Here is a 15,928-nt window from a genome sequence, read left to right as displayed (position 1 = left end):
CTCATGTCTCTCTCCAATACGTTAAAACATCCTTTGCAAGAAGAAATTGCCTTGTTCTTTAACAGCCCATCCTTTCACCCACCCTGCCTGTGACCAGGAAACAGCAGTGATGCATTCCTCAGAACAGTTGGTTCTGAGGTACTACATTATAAGCAACCAGCTGGGAACTGGATACCATTACCCTGACACTGTACAAATGAAATGAGATGGTCTTGCTTCCCAAGTGCTTCTCCCTTTATTATGGTTCAAGAGGTGACATGAGAAGCAAAGTCAAGTCTGCATTTCCAATTCAATTGGATTACTTCTCCTTCCTCCCTACCCCTGTCAGCTGAGGACTGAGAAACCAGAGCCTCCTGGTAAGCTGATTAGTGTTTCATAGCAGCGAGATAACATCTGCCAATACTGAGCAACAATTCCATCCCGCTGATCGTTTCCTCCCAGGAGAGGGCTATGACATTACCAGGGGTACGTACGAACACTCCCTCATCTATGCAGTAGCACCAACATGTGTCCTGTGGGAAGGCTCCCACACAATGTAGCTAGGCTGCAGTCCAGCACGTCTTGGAAGCACAATCCACATAAACAGAGCACTGGTTTGCCACAATAAAAGCATCTGATAGCCTTTCTTATGGACATTAGGTCTAACGATTAAGATTTAGTCTTGCTTTTGCATAAAAAGAATATTTTTCCTCTCTTCCATTAATAACTATAGATACAATGCATCCTCAGAATAATGGTCTTTAAATGATGCCACAGAGGTAGAAACATGCTCTTGATCCTGGTTTTCAGAATCACAAGACAGGCAGACATAAGAGCACTGCAGCGGCTGCCGTACCTCTGGTTGTCACATACCCAGGCTCAAACCAAAAAGCTACACTGCAGAAAGCCTAACTAGAAAAGAACAGCCTGAGTCTAGAACATACCCTGCAACAGCAGCTCCGTCTACAACAAACCCTCTGGCACTGAATAGCCCCACACAAACACACACACAAGAAAATATATGTCAGTTTCAAAAGGCAACATTATCAGTGAAAATCTTGATTCCTCTGAAATGCTACACACAAACACACACAAATATATATATATAATTTTTAGAAGGCAAGACTGTCAGAGAAAATCTTGACACCTCTGAAATTCACAGAAAACTCCCACTGACTTCAGATTTCATCCCCCGACTTTCAAGGTGATGTTCAGCTGGAAAACTATTTTTCTAAGGAGGGACCAGCAAGAGGTGAGTACTACTGACATCCAACATAAGGTGAGTATTATTTCTCATCAGCACTTTTAAGCTGCAGCATTAATTTTTATCCAGGTGTTCTCAGTATAAACTGGACATGCCATGTTTGTTCAGTCCCTCCGTGATGTACTATAAACAACTACTAGATTTCTAGAATTGTACTCAAAACTGTTTGTGAACATGTGTAGACTACATTATGAGAGGTCACAGCTCCAGATTACAATAGATATCATAGACAAAGACTAACCAAATGAAGATATTAATCCAAGTTACCAAGAAACCAATTAATGGGCCAAAACTTTAAGGGAGAAGAAAGCATTTAAGAATATCGTTCTGCTTTCTCCAACAGCAAAACCTTAGCATAACCAGGTCTAAGCTTCACAGTGGGCTATCTGCATCTAGGACAGCAGGAACACCCAGATTCAGCATTAATAAACATTAAAGCCACAAGTTCTAAATAACAACAAATAACTCTGGTTCCAGCAAGCTCCTGTTGTTACTCATTTTGAAGCTCAAGCTCAGATGTTTCACAAAGCTCCTGAACAATGAATAAAGGCAGTGACTGCGACTGGTTAAGAGAGCCACCCACACAAGATCAAGTAGCAAGCATTACAGCACTGGTTCTCTTTTGTGTTGTAAGCCCTGGCTTCTTCAGAGGTTTTACTCATTACAGAAAAGCTTGGGAGCTCTGCAGTAGCCTGTGAGCCCACAGAAAGGGGCTGGGGGGGGAAGATATTTTTCCCTTCTATCTTTCTCAAACTTTAACACTTCAAGGGTACACGTCAATAAGATCATAAGCCATTCATGTATATTATTTCTTCTCCCCTTTGCTGTGTTTTCTATGCTTTAAGGGAGAAACTCCTACATATTTGTACAGTCCCTAGCGCAGCTACAGCTAATGTGAGGTTGCATGGCACTGCTGCAATACATACAGCGTGCTTTACAAATTCCCCTCCTAACCATAGCTAACACAGCAGTCCCTTCACCCTTTTTATGTCCCCCTCTATTAAGTGAAAGATTTTCTGGATTTAAGACAGAAAAGCCAGCAAATGGACAGCATCATGCTATATCTAAGGTAAGTAGAGTCATCAATTTTAGAAGGTTATCACACATTTTCAAAAGGGCACAATATCAGTCTCTCCCTCCCTCCACTATACATACAATTTCTAGAACACTCTTTGCATGAACCGTTTCTAAAGCTAGATTTCTAAGCCTAGACTATACTCTGAACATCACACACACTTTGCCTGTTCTTAAAGAGCTATTTCTCAGTTTCTCAGAAGAACTGGCCAGTGAACTTCAAGGTTTTAATCTGTCAGCTGTATACAGACATACCAATACACACACTCGGCTCTGCGCATACCATCAGTCATCTTGCACTCCATGGCGGCGCTTGAGCTTGGAGAGTTAAGCATCTAGAAAAAACATCTGAAAGTACTCTGAGGTCATTTGAAGTGTTACTGTGGGATAGGTTTTATAAAAATGATTGTACAGGGGCAGACCAGAGACCTGTACCTCTATTAGCCTCTGACAGTGAGCAGCAGATGCTGAGGGAAAGAGTATGTAAAACAAGGCAAGCAGAGAGTAGGAATTCATTCAGATTCCTGCACATTGTGGTCAGGAGACCACAGGGCTTCCTAAAACAGGCCAGGTATTTGTGTTTAATGACCTGATGAATTTTTCCTTGTATTAAGTGCTCCTGCAACATACCTTTGAACCTGCTGTACAAGATCACAGCTAAACAAAACCAGCTGGCCCATGACATGTATTCACTAAGCCACTGCTGTTACAAACTCCTCAAAAGTAACTGATCCAGTATGGTGGACATATTTCCTCCTTATGAACAGGGCTATCAGCAACTGAATTCTTCTTACCTCCTTCAGTATATGAAATACAGAGTAAATCCTTGAGCTTTAGAGGTAACCCATGTCCTACTCCTGTGATACACAGTAAGATTTAAGCTTTCTGGTAGAGGAATAGACTAGGTGACAGTACTGCCTACAAAGGACAAACCTTACAGGCAAGTTAACTAAGAGTACACGGGGCAGCTGAAGAGGTATTGCTTTGAGCACATAAAAACCGCAGAATCTGACAGCAAATCTGTAAGCTGTTCTTATAGAAAGAGTCAAAACAAAACTGAAATAAAAATCAACCATGTTTGATGTTTAGGAACCAAGGTAAACCCAAACTGGCCAACACGGTTAAATTCTGACTTTTCTTCTTCATATCATAAATGCAGACACTTATGATAATGTGCTAATGCATTTTAATATAATGCATATTCCTTATCTGCTCGTGAAAAATCCTGTCTGTCCGAAACAGACATGGCTATTTAACATCCAGCAGCCAGGAAATGTTCCTGTCCTTGTTTAGAGAGGGACTGTCACCATAATACAGGCAGCCAAATAGAAATGCTGACCACTAAGGAAAAAAAAAAAAGAACAAACCCCCCACCCCCACGTCTATGACAGTATGGTCCTCTAACAATAACCAGGCCACCAGTATTTTTACAGACACTTCCTTGGATATCAATTCTGACTGAGGTTTTCAGAACCGGTGATGAGTAAGTTTGAACAATATTGAGCAAGGTGGGAACTCTGGGTACTCTCATGGTAGCATGGCAGCCCAGAAGAGACATCCAGCTACAACCAAAGTAATTAGAGTCCTAACAACCATGCAAGACTCCCAGAATTCAAGGGAATTTAATGCAAGTAACCCCAATATTTTGTTTTAAACTTTCTGGTTTCTGTGGTGCATTTGTGACAATTCAAACTTTCCTCTACAGGTTAGAGAGCTACAAAATCCGTTAAGTTTTAAAACTAAAAACAAAGATTCTCTCAGTCCTCTAAATCTGGAAGCTGGAGCCTCAAGAAACACACTGAATGTCATTCATACAACTCGCACTAGAATTTGCAAGAGCTGCCAACAGTGAAATAATTAATCCTGTGTACATAAGTTTTTAAAAGAAGTAGATGGGCAAGGCACCAATTCAGTAAAACTTAAATCCAGCTGACTTCACTAGGATACTTCATCACACAGTTAAATGCTTTGCTGAATTGGATCTCAAATTAAATGTAGCAACCACCTAAAAAGAAAGAAAACAATCACAAACCAAGATTTTTATCACCTAAGTAATAATTTGATTACTACACTGAATTCTCCAAATCATGCTTTGTTCAGAAGCAATGCTTAAGGTCACACCTTTCACCACCTTAATCCAAGCCTCAAGATACCACAAAAAGGAGGTTCAATACTGTGCTTCATTCTTAACTGGTCTTTCTGGATTTTCAAGAACAACCTTTTTAGTTTCTTGAGACCCTATACTTCAGAAACTTCATCACCTACTGAAGACAGCTAAGCCAATGGATGATGAGACCTTTTGCAAAAGCCTAGATCATCATTACCTCATCATCCTCTCTGCAGTGTTTGGGAAATGCTGCTTCTTTTAAAACAGACAGTGGAATACCAGTGCAGAATTTGACAATACTAAGCACACTGGTCCAGCCTCAAGACTGAATTTATTCAGGAGAAATCCATGAAGCGGGTTCTTACATGCCTTATCCCTTGCGAGTAAACTCTGTTCCCAGTTCACTGTATCAACAGCAGCTTCAGCTGAATCCTGTTGCCTAAAGCAAAGAAGGCCAGTGGCAAAGGTTCATATACAACAGTGTGGGTTAAATCACCAGAGAAGGACCCCTGAAGTGTTCACGCTTCCCATGCATTTACAGCAACAGAATCCCCCCCTGCCCCAACTAAAAATAAAACTATAGCCAGTGACAAATAGTCACTTTTCTTTAGATTAACACCTTACCCAAGGATAATGAGAGCTTTACCAGGCTCTCACTGGTACTCTACAGTTGAGATTTGATGACCAGTATCTGCTCAGTGGGCAAACTACGTATGATACCCAGGCCTGTCAAGTCCAGTATTACATAGGGCTTTAAACACATCCATCCCGGTGATGGTCAAGGTCTCCTCTGACTTCCAATGTCCTTATGCAAATTTCAACAAGGAAAGCGTCCAATTCTTTTAAAGTTACTCTTTTTAAATCTCCCCTGTTAACATCAGGGTGGTGCTATCTAGGACAGCCAACACTTTAGGAACATGAAATGTACATAAACAATTTCAGGCACAGACTCCTCTGTAATTAGTCAACTTCATTCTTGTTACAGTTGTAGCATCACTGGGGTTTAGGGTTTCATTATGTAACTACTCCTACAGTCGTAGCAAAGGTGAACCAAATCCTGTTTTACAAAGTATTTAAGACAGCAAGATAATTTTCAGCCCCAGTAGGGCTGTGTCACAGCCTCACAGCTGGATCTTAGGTAGCTTTTCTATGTTTCTTTTCATGACTGCTGTGCTGGTAGAGGGAGGAGGGCAGAAGACATCTGAAGCACAAAGCAGAGGTGTTTACTTTAAAAAGCAGCTAACTTAATGCACATTTCATTCCTGGGTAAGTACATAAAGGTCTGCCTGCCCAAGGCAAACAGAGCTGAAAACAGCACTGGCAAAACACAGCAGTAAAGTCTTGCCCTGGACTTCCCTTGGTACATAGATAATCAATACACATCCACTTGAACAGGATATCTTTAGGCAGTTAGTTACACTGGAAATTAAAATTCCTTGCTTTTATTTTTTAATTAAAAAAAAAAGGAGGAGGGAGGACTTGGTAACAGTATTTGACACAGCCTGTCTGGTTGGCTTTGAAAGCCACATTCATATGCTCATTTATTTTCATGCTCCAGTATTTTAGAAGGTCCGTCAGCCTGAGACTTGTCAACTGCTCAGGACTTCAGTTGTTCCAGTTACTACATTCAACCACCAAGCCCCTCTGCCAACATTCTTGGTTAATATTTCTCTCAGAGGCACGCAGAGAAAAAGCAGCTATGACCAACAGGAGGAGAACAGTTTTACTATTGACAAAATAGAGAGATGTAAAGCAGAATCTCCCATAGAGAGATGCAATACAGAATCTCCCTATTCCTTTCCAATGCCAGGCATTACTTGTACTTCTAGTCATAAAACTTCATTTTACTCCTTTACTCTCCATTGTAAAAAAACCCAAACAAATCCTTGATAAAAAAAGACACAGCTGGAAAAATCTATTCCATTTCTGAGAAATAATTAGTATCTTAATTTCTTGGAGACCCGAGTGAGCAACTTTTTTTTTTCCTTTTATGTTTAACACCAGCTCCCCCCTTATACAGTAGTAATTACTGCAAAGGAAGGAGAAAAGCCACAATCATTATTCTTTATAGTAGTACCTGTACAAGGAAGTCCATCTGCAATGCTGCATTTGTCAAGGATCTGTAGAAGAGTCTTAAAATAATACCTTTTTATTAGCCTGAGCCAGAAATTGCAAAAGCTTTTAAAACTAAGACTTACGCTTTAGGGTTTGGAAAGAAGTTTTTCCTCCTGTGCCCTTCATAAAAGGAAGGGGAAAGGAAGTAATTGTTACTTACATTTCTGATACTTGTTATAGCTTAAAATCCTTGCAAAGTTTTCAGAAAGATAGACAACCTCCTCCAAATTTCCTTCCTATTTCATCTGCATGCTTGTTACCAGAGGGATCATCTCTTGCTACACCAGTACACAGGACCAAGCACAACAGAGCTCCACTTTCAGCTACCTCCTCTCGGTGCCACACTAAACTGAAAACTATTCAGGAAACATGCCCTTGAGATCCTGGATTACTGAAAATCCCGAGTGTTTTTAAGGCTGTGGTTTCTCTTACACATACTAAACCTCACCCGAACTACCCAAGATTACAACCTTAAGAAGCACCAGCCATCTCACACTTACCATCTCCAGATGGAAAAGGCACCTGACAGGGGGTAGGGGAAAAAAAGTGTTTTGAACTAGAATCTGCTACTGTTTAAGCCAACAGTTTTTCCACTGGCAACATTAAATTGCAGACAGTCAGAAAACAATGAGGAGGAATAAGGCAGCTCTTTCCCATCACCCGTAGTCAGTCAGCAACACCATTCATCTGAAGTTTAACAATGCACGGGTACAAAACCTTTCCTTAACTCTCTTTTCCTTTTCTAAGTTGCCAATTAGCACACGCAAATTGTTTTTAGAAAGGATACGAGGGGGAAGAACAAGAAATCCAAGGGGAAAAAAAAGAAAAATAATCCTTAATACAGCTCAATACTGGGAAACTAAGCCGCGCGCAGCAGCGGGGAAGCAGCTAGCTAATAGTTTTTCTCCTCCCCTCCTCTGAACACAAAACTAAGCCGAGTCCAAAGCCCCCCCCCGGGGCTGTGCCAGGCGCCCCTTCCTCGCTGACCGCGCTGCGGGCAGGCCCCGCGCTGGAAGCGGGCAGCAGCCCGGCAGCGGGCGGGTCCCAGCCCGCCGCCCAAAGCCGAGCGAACAGCGGGGCGAGAACCCGCGCAGATACCGGGAGCAGCCGCCGTCCCGGCTGCTGCTCTTGGAACCGCGGCAGCTGGCGTGAGGGGAGGAACAAATGAAAAATCCCCTCGTGAGTAGTAAGACCAATACTGAACCATTCCTACCAAGGGCTGGCAAAGGCGCGGAGCACTCCGCGGCCTCTCCCCGAAGGGGTTCGCTGAGGCAGACCGAGCCAGAGGCAGGCGGAGCAGCGGGAGCTCATCGCCTCACGCCAGCGGCTCCCCTCGCCCCCAGCCCCCGCTCCCAGAAGGCGGGCACCGGAGCCGGGGCGAGGGGGGAAGCGACGATCCCCTCCGCCGCAGCACCGAGGCTCCGCGCAGGGCGAGGGGAGCCCTCTGAGGGACGGCTGCACTCACCGGCTGCAGGGAGCAGTCCACACCTCTCCGGGCAGGACGAGGAGCGGGAACGAGCCCGGACGGCAGAAGGCAGGAACAACACCTCCTGCCAGGAGCGGGCTCCGCCGAGCAGCCGGCCCCGAACTCATGCGCACTGCGCCCGGCCACCACCCACGGCGGGCGGTTAAAGCGACAGCGCTACGGCGGGCTGGGGCGGTTCGCCCCGTGTGGGGAGCGGCGCTCCGTCACGGCTCCGCCTAGCCCGGGCGGGACGGTCGCCTTTGTCCCAGGCCCTCTGGGCAGGGCATAAGGCCGGTCCTCCTCCCTCCCAGGCGGCTAAGGGCGGCAGGCTGCCATACGGTCTGGTGTGAGGGGCTTCGCCGCGCTGCCACATAACCCCGCGGTGCGCGGTTTAAACGCGTGTCCCCGCTGCTAAAGCGCGGCCCGAGATGGCTCCGCTGAGGAGCGGTCCCCAGTGTCCCCCCCAGCAGTGTGCGCGGGGCGGGGGACGCGGGTCTCCACAGCCACCCCGTGAGGGCGGAGAGGGAGGCGAGCTGGGCGCCATGACGGCCCGCGGTGGGCGAGGGGGAAGGTGATAACCTTCGGCTTCGCCTGAGAGCCCTGAGGTAAAACCTGCCCGGCGCGGCCCCGATCATGAGGGATAAATTGTGTTGGATCTGGTGTCAGTGGGGCTTGTCTCTCCACTGAGCTCCTGGAAAACGTTGAGGGTAAAAGATGTGGAAACAGAGGGTCAGAAATGACTGGCCTGACACGGTCCCTGCCTGAGCCTCCCTCCTGAGTGAGGAAAAGAAAGGGATTTGTGTGCCTTGTTAATCTGTGCCACCCATGTATTTAACAGCCCAGTAACCCTTATTTATTGCTAATACATCATCATACTTGCTGGTATTTATCAAGTAATCAAGTCCCCTCCCTCCTTCGTTGTGCAAGGCCACGGCAGCCATCAAATTAATGATTTGACTTATATTACACTGTAAAAATTTCAAGCCACTCTCAGAAATCATTATTTGTCACCCACGCTGTGGTGGCAGAAATACTCCTAGAGCAGGAAGTACCTCAAAGTACGGAAGATGGAGATGTTTTGCAAAGATGTGACCCTACCCAAAATAAATGGCATAACAGAACTGGGAAGGGGGACCTGTGCAATGTAGGTGAGCAAGGGCTGGTAAATGGTGAGACCATCCACAATCTGCAGCTTTGAGTGTACTCCAGAGCTGCAGGAGTGGTGTCCAGGAGGAGAGCAAATGGTTGAGATCCCAAAAAGAGATTTACCTTACGTAATTTTTGGTTATTTTAAAGCTGGTGTCTCATCTAAACTGTTTGGTCATTCTACAGTCAAGAGAGATTGGGTATCTCCACTGGCTTAAGACAGGTTGGACAAATCACATTGTGAGGAAACATGTCTCCAGTGGTTGTAGAGTGGTGAAGCCTGACCAGAGTCCTACGTGTCTCTCTTGACTGGAGGCCTAGTTTATAGCTTGCTAATGTTAGGCTAGATGAATCCCACCTCTGTTTTTCATTCTCGGCTCTGCCAACAACTTGGTACAGGATCATATGACTGTCCCATGTAACATCTGTTACACAACAGTACAGGAGAGGAAAGTGCCTTATTTCATCAAGGAGCAAAGTGGGAGTGGTATCTGCTGCGTATAGCATGTAGACCTTGGTTAAGGAAAACATCTTTCTTCAGGAAACGTATTTAATTCAAGAGTATACTTAAAGGCAAGCATGTACTTTACTGATTTCCAGTGTGGGAACATGAATACGCATATGCAGAGTGCTTTGAGATTCATCAATGTGGGATGTTAGATAGCTTCAATGTATTATTCTTACAGCATTACGTGTGAGTATATGCCAACTCACCCTGCCTGAGCTAAAGCTCTCCTTGATAAGTAGGACATCACCTTGAGGAAGATCTTACAGTTCCAGGGCTTTCTCAGCTCCACAGTGTTACTTTCTTTATTTCTTGATTTACTCTCAGCACCTTGTAATATCAGGTCTATTCTTACATTAAAAATGTGCTCTGTGTACATTTTTCTACCCCAGGTGTGTCTGAAAGAGTTTTTTGTCCTTTGGATCATCATTTGTATGTTTTTTCTCTTTCCTCGTTCTTCAACATTACCAACAGCTAATCCCGGCACTGACTTTATTCTAGGAGAGCAACTGCGTGTTGACACATTCTGTCCTGAAGGTGGGGAAATCTATGGTGCACAGTTCCAAGTGCACAGCCCATTACTATGTATTATAGAGAACTTCCCTCCTCTGCGCTGTGAAAACTTGTTATACCAGTTTAAAAATATGTCAGGCATGCATCTCCTTCCTCTAACATTAATCATTAATTAACATGTGATACTGACATTTCTGGTTGCTACTCAATAAAGCAAAACAGTATTTTATGTGCGTTTCTAACGTCGTCTATTATACTCCAATATCGGCGTCACAACATACCCAACTGTCAGTGTCACTACAGTCCTATGTATGGGAAGCCCATTCTCCAGCTCCTCTGGAAATGCAGCCCAAACCAGAGCCTCTAGAACGAGCCCATGTTTGCCAAACTCCTCTTGGCAATCTGACTCCTTTTCCTTGTGTTACAGGCCAAAATTCAAGTTTCTTCTCACAGAATGTGCTTGTTATACTTATTACTGCAGATAACAGAGACTAGACACATTGAACTGAGCAGCTGTGGTCAAAGAGTATCTTATTCACCTGTTTTGGTCGTTCTTCACAAATAGTTTTCATGTTGGGTCTTTTTTTTTTTTTTTCTCTGCATGTGGCCTGGATTTGATAAGCAATTGGTAGAACCGAGCAGTCAGAAAGAAAATGTAAAATGATGGAAAGTTCTCTGTTTTTCATTTGAATTTCAGTAGGCTTAGAAAGCTCTACATGAAAAATCAAAAAATCAAAATAGGGAACAAATGTGCACTGGGATACAAGATAACTATGAAAGAAACAGGGTTTAACTGAAGTGAAGGTTGAGTTATGTTTATGGTCATTATAGTTGACCTACTATTGTGATAAACATGGTATTACAAGTTGTTACTTGTGTAAGAGTGGCCATCGGAAACCTCAAGACAAGACCATGGCTTATTGTACAAAGTATTATACAAATACCAGGTAGCATATAGTCACTGTTATTCTTGTTTGCGATCAGTAATCCCCCGCAAAACATGCTTCATGTCTCATTTTTACAACTTTTCCTCATGATCAACCATGTCCTTTTTTTGGCAAGGCACTTACAGCTGGAGGCAATGAAAGGCTTTGGTGTCACAGCACGCCTTGCATTTCAGTGCCTAGCTGGCAGAATTAATTTCCAAACAGCGAGATAAACTTGCAGTAATCAGAACTTTGGGATTTGTCTCTGACTCGGCAGCAGGCTGACCTCCCAGCCCAGATGTCACTGTTGCCTCTCTCGTGCCAATTCAGTGGCTTTTGTGGTGCTGCCTATCAGGTTTGTGTAGTGATCTAGATTAAAACAAACAAGACAAACCTGCAAGATACAGATCGGATGGGTGGTCTGCGAGATGGGTAAGAAATTGGCTTACAGGTGGGGATCAATGTGTTTTACTCAGGCTGGCAGCTGGTCACAAGTGGGTTCTCCAAGGGATCGATACTGGGCCCCACTGGATGACGGGATTGAAAGCACCCTCACCAAGTTTGCTGAGGACACTAAACTGGGCGGTGAGGTGGATGTGTCAGAAGGGAGAGCCATCTTACAGAGACACCTGGACAGGTTGGAAGAGTGGGCTAGCAAGAACTGTATGACGTTTAACGAAGACAAGTGCAAGGTCCTTGACCTGGGACAACATAACCCAAGAGCCTGATACAGGCCAGGATCTGTGTGGCTGGGGAGCAGCCTTGGTGAGAGGGACCTGGAGGTCCTGGTGGACAACAAGCTGAATGCAAGTCATCAGTGCACCACTGCAGCAATGAAGGCAAGTCAGATCCTGGGCTGTATCCACAGAGACATTACTAGCAGAGGTAGAGACGTGATCATCCCACTCTACTACTCAGCGCTTGTCAGGCCACACCTGGAGTACTGTGTCCAGTTCTGGTCTCTGCAATTCAAGAAAGACACAGACAGACTGGAGAGGGTCCAAAGGAGGGCCACTGAGATGATCAAAGGGCTGGAGAACCTGCCCTGTGAGGAAAGACTGGAGGAGTTAGGTCTTTTCTCCCTGGAGAACAGAAGTCTCGGGGGGGACCTTATCACAGTATTCCATTACTTAAAGGGCTTCTACAAAGAGGGTGGAGGCTCTGTCTTCATGAGGAGCCACATGAAGAAGGCAAGGGGCAATGGGTACAATTGCACCAGGAGAGGTTTCATCTTGATATAAGAAAGACATTTTTTACAGTGAGAACAATCACTCACTGCAACAACCTCCCCAGGGACATGGTAGAGTCCCCATTGCTGGAGATTTTCAAGATGTGACTGCACAGGGTGCTAGATAATTTCATCTAGGCTCTGTTTCCCATGAAAGGCTGGACCAGATGATCTTTAAAGGGCCCCTCCAGCCTGGGCTGTTCGATGATTCTATGAACATTTTTGGAAGGAGCATGTATCTTTTTTTAACCCAGATATTTTTGCATTTGGTTTAGAGTGTTATGGGACAAAACCAAACTTCAGGTTGAGGGAGACAGATAGCAATCTCTGAAACCAGATCTGCTGCCATAGGGACAGGAATATCTCTGAGCTGCAGAGACCAACTTCCATTCCTCTCCTGGGTGATTAGGGTACATGTGTGGAAAGTGAGAGAGGGGTCTGATGGTTCAGAGACAACTGAGTCTCCTAGACTGACACTTCCTAGACAAGCACTTGAGATACCATCTCTTGCTGTAAAAAATGGCCAAGATAGGATCTGTGGAGAGCAGAGGCAGTCAGCATTTATTGGGCACTCTCTAGGAATGCCTTTAGCATTTAGTCCCATTTGCAATTAAGATAGAAGAATATCTAATTTCCAGGTTATGTTCTACATTAATTGAGAAATAGCCCTGAAGCTGCTGTGGCCACTGCTGTTCTGTACTTGTACAGAAGCAGAGCTGGAGGCATCGAGAGCTGTGGTTATTAACTTCTCTCCAGACAGCCTTTACAGTCTTCCTTTTGTCTTCTGGATACCCAGATTCACCCCTGCCCCCTTCTCTCTTCAGTACCTTATCTCCTTCCTGTATTGCAGAGGCCATCTCATTGTCCCCAAGCCATTCCTTCTGCCTCCTCCACCATCACCCCACCCCACCAGCGCTTCGTGACCTACCCTCTTTCCCCAGAACTCTTCATGTTGCCTCTGTGGCTTTCTACTGTCTTCTCTCTCCATCAAGCCATATCCTTCTTCCTTGCTGGTGGGTCCAGAGCCTAATCTGATAGGCATACTAGTGAGTTGTCTAGTAAGTTGGACCTAATTTCTCTCTTCTCCTTATTTCTGATGTTAGTACACCTCACTGGTGAGACAAGATTTGCAGGTATGAAGAGAACTCTACAGAAGAAGAACTTACCTAAGGAGTTGTGTTGTCCTCAGGGTTTGTCTGCAGTTCAGCTGCGGGGAGAGAAAGGGGAGCTTGTTTGGCATTCAATACTTCAGTTTCACTTAAATTCTAGTTTTGGCTCCTAAATCCTTTATTGGATCTAGTCCTTCATCTTTTCCTTCAGCAGATCCTACTCTTAGAGCAAATACTTCCCTTTTCCCATGTTTTGTCTGTTTAGAGGGGGGAGGGACGGCCTTCTGCTGGTTTTGCAGTATGTGGCTCAAAATGGCCCAATTTTAGCAAGTTCCTGTAGCATTAATGCAATAGAAAAGTATATCTAATAGCTGTTCCTTGGCTTCTACTATTTAAAACATATGTTTTCTGGCATTTAACGATAGTTTGTTCTCCTATACATCCCAATGAGTATAAACAGCTAATTATTTTCCAGTGTCAGCGAGTTTGAAATGGATGCAACTTATTTTCCTCTGGGGAATGGAGATATATGTCACTGAACGGAATTAAATATTAATCGTATTATTTCCAAAGGGGAGGAGTGCAAGTAGAATCAAAGAAATATAGAAGATGATTTATTCTAAGGGAGCATAAAATACATATACACGGAAAGAAACTTGTCTTTTTAAATTGTTGTGGGTTTTTATGGTTTGGGGTTTTTTTTTTTCTTTCTTTCTTTTTTTTTTTTAAATTTCTGGTTTGATTCCTGTGAGAACTGAAAGTTAATTCTTCTAATGGTCTTCCATTGGCCCACGATATGAACCTGGATGATCTTAATGCCAGTTCCCAAGGACAGGGTGTCCTGTCACACAGTGAGCTGTATTTTGCATTTGAGCTGTATTTTCTGTTTCAGCAGAACTGAATGGTTTATGGAGAAGGAGAGCAGCATGGAGGGATTCCTTATTTATCATGTCTGAGGGAAGGACTTGCTGTTGTTACCCAGGATGTTCTGTAACTGTTCTGGAAAGGGGTTCTGGTAGGGCTGTGGGCTCTGTCCAGGGTCAGCTTCAAGTCAGTGAAACAAATCCTGGTAATTTCATTAGGAGCTGAATCAGGCCTTTACTAGATCCAGAAAGGGGTTTAGACCTCTGTAGCAGAATGTAGATGGACTTTAGGCATTTAAATTTCAAACAATCAAAAATTCAAACAATCTCTGCTTCTCAGCCATCTAAACCTGCATCTGCCTTATCTCTGTAGGTGCCTCTCAGTTTGACCTGAAAGTTTACTAGATGCACATGCTGTGTGAGGTGAACAGAAAATTTCAGCACAAACTTAACCTTGTTCAACACGTTTTCCATCCTTGGTGTCACTTAGGCTCAAAGTGTCTACAGTGTGTTTGGGGAGACTCAGTGATATTTACTTATGAACTGAGTTTCTGTGTACTGTACCTTCGTAGAAACTGGGCTGATGGATAACCTTTGTGGTTCAGAAAGCGAAAGTAGAGATGAAAGCTTCTAATCAAGGTGTTACAGCAAGAAGATGAAAGCAGGAAAGAGGGATGGAAATCCTCACATCCAAACCTTCAAGGGCAAATCATGTATTTTACATTGCCATCGACAGATAAAAAAATTCCTCATCGTGGCAATCCTCTAATCCCACAGGACAAGGCTATTAGAGGATAATCCTAGCCTAAATTGCACCCCTGCGCTTGAGCGTTGGTTCTCCTAATGCTGTAGGATACAATTACAGAACAAGGCCTGGAAACCACAGCCTTTGTTCTGCCTTATTGCTTAATTGTTTAATGAAGTATTCACTTCATCTAAGTGAGTGCTTTGTAATTTTGTACTTGCATGCAGCTGGCAGTGGCAACAAGCAAAGAACTGGCTTTTTTACAGAATAATTTGTTCTCTTGGTGAAAGAAGGTACCATTAAGGATATCAGGCTCTGATAGTAAATAGTTTGAGAGATCTCCCCATAAAAGGGAAATCTTACCCTTAAAAGTAAGGAACGAAAGCACATTTGTTACTGCTTTTTTTTTCCCTCTTTTCCTCTTGATGCTGTGCAAAGACAGATGGAAAAGGTAGTGTGACAATTAGTACCAGATCTTGCACTAACAGCTCAGTTTCTAAGGTCAGGACACTGCTATCATGTGCACCACTAAAACTGGAATGGGAGAGGCATTCCTGACTGGAAAAAAAAGATATATCAAAAAAGGCTTATATCAAGATGAGAGCAAAGTTCAGGCCCTTAAGTAAGTGCAAAGTCACTATATATAAGTGCCAAAATAACATTTAAAAAGTTTATTTTAAAATCTTCCGTGAGTTTCAAGAGGAAAACAGTGGCCCTGTTCTACTCCTGAAAATACTCTATGCTCAGGACAATGTGTCAGACTCCAGCTCCCAAGGAGTTCCCTGGTGAAGATCAAGTCCTCAGAGACATCAGTTTCCTACCACCTACTGCTAGGCAGCTCTGTACCTCCCAGCATTTCGGGTGTTTTGATCTTTAGAAGCATTTATTT

This window comes from Gavia stellata, chromosome 4, assembly GCF_030936135.1.
Source record: "Gavia stellata isolate bGavSte3 chromosome 4, bGavSte3.hap2, whole genome shotgun sequence".
Taxonomy (NCBI): Eukaryota; Metazoa; Chordata; class Aves; order Gaviiformes; family Gaviidae; genus Gavia; species Gavia stellata.
This window is presented reverse-complemented; position numbering follows the sequence as displayed.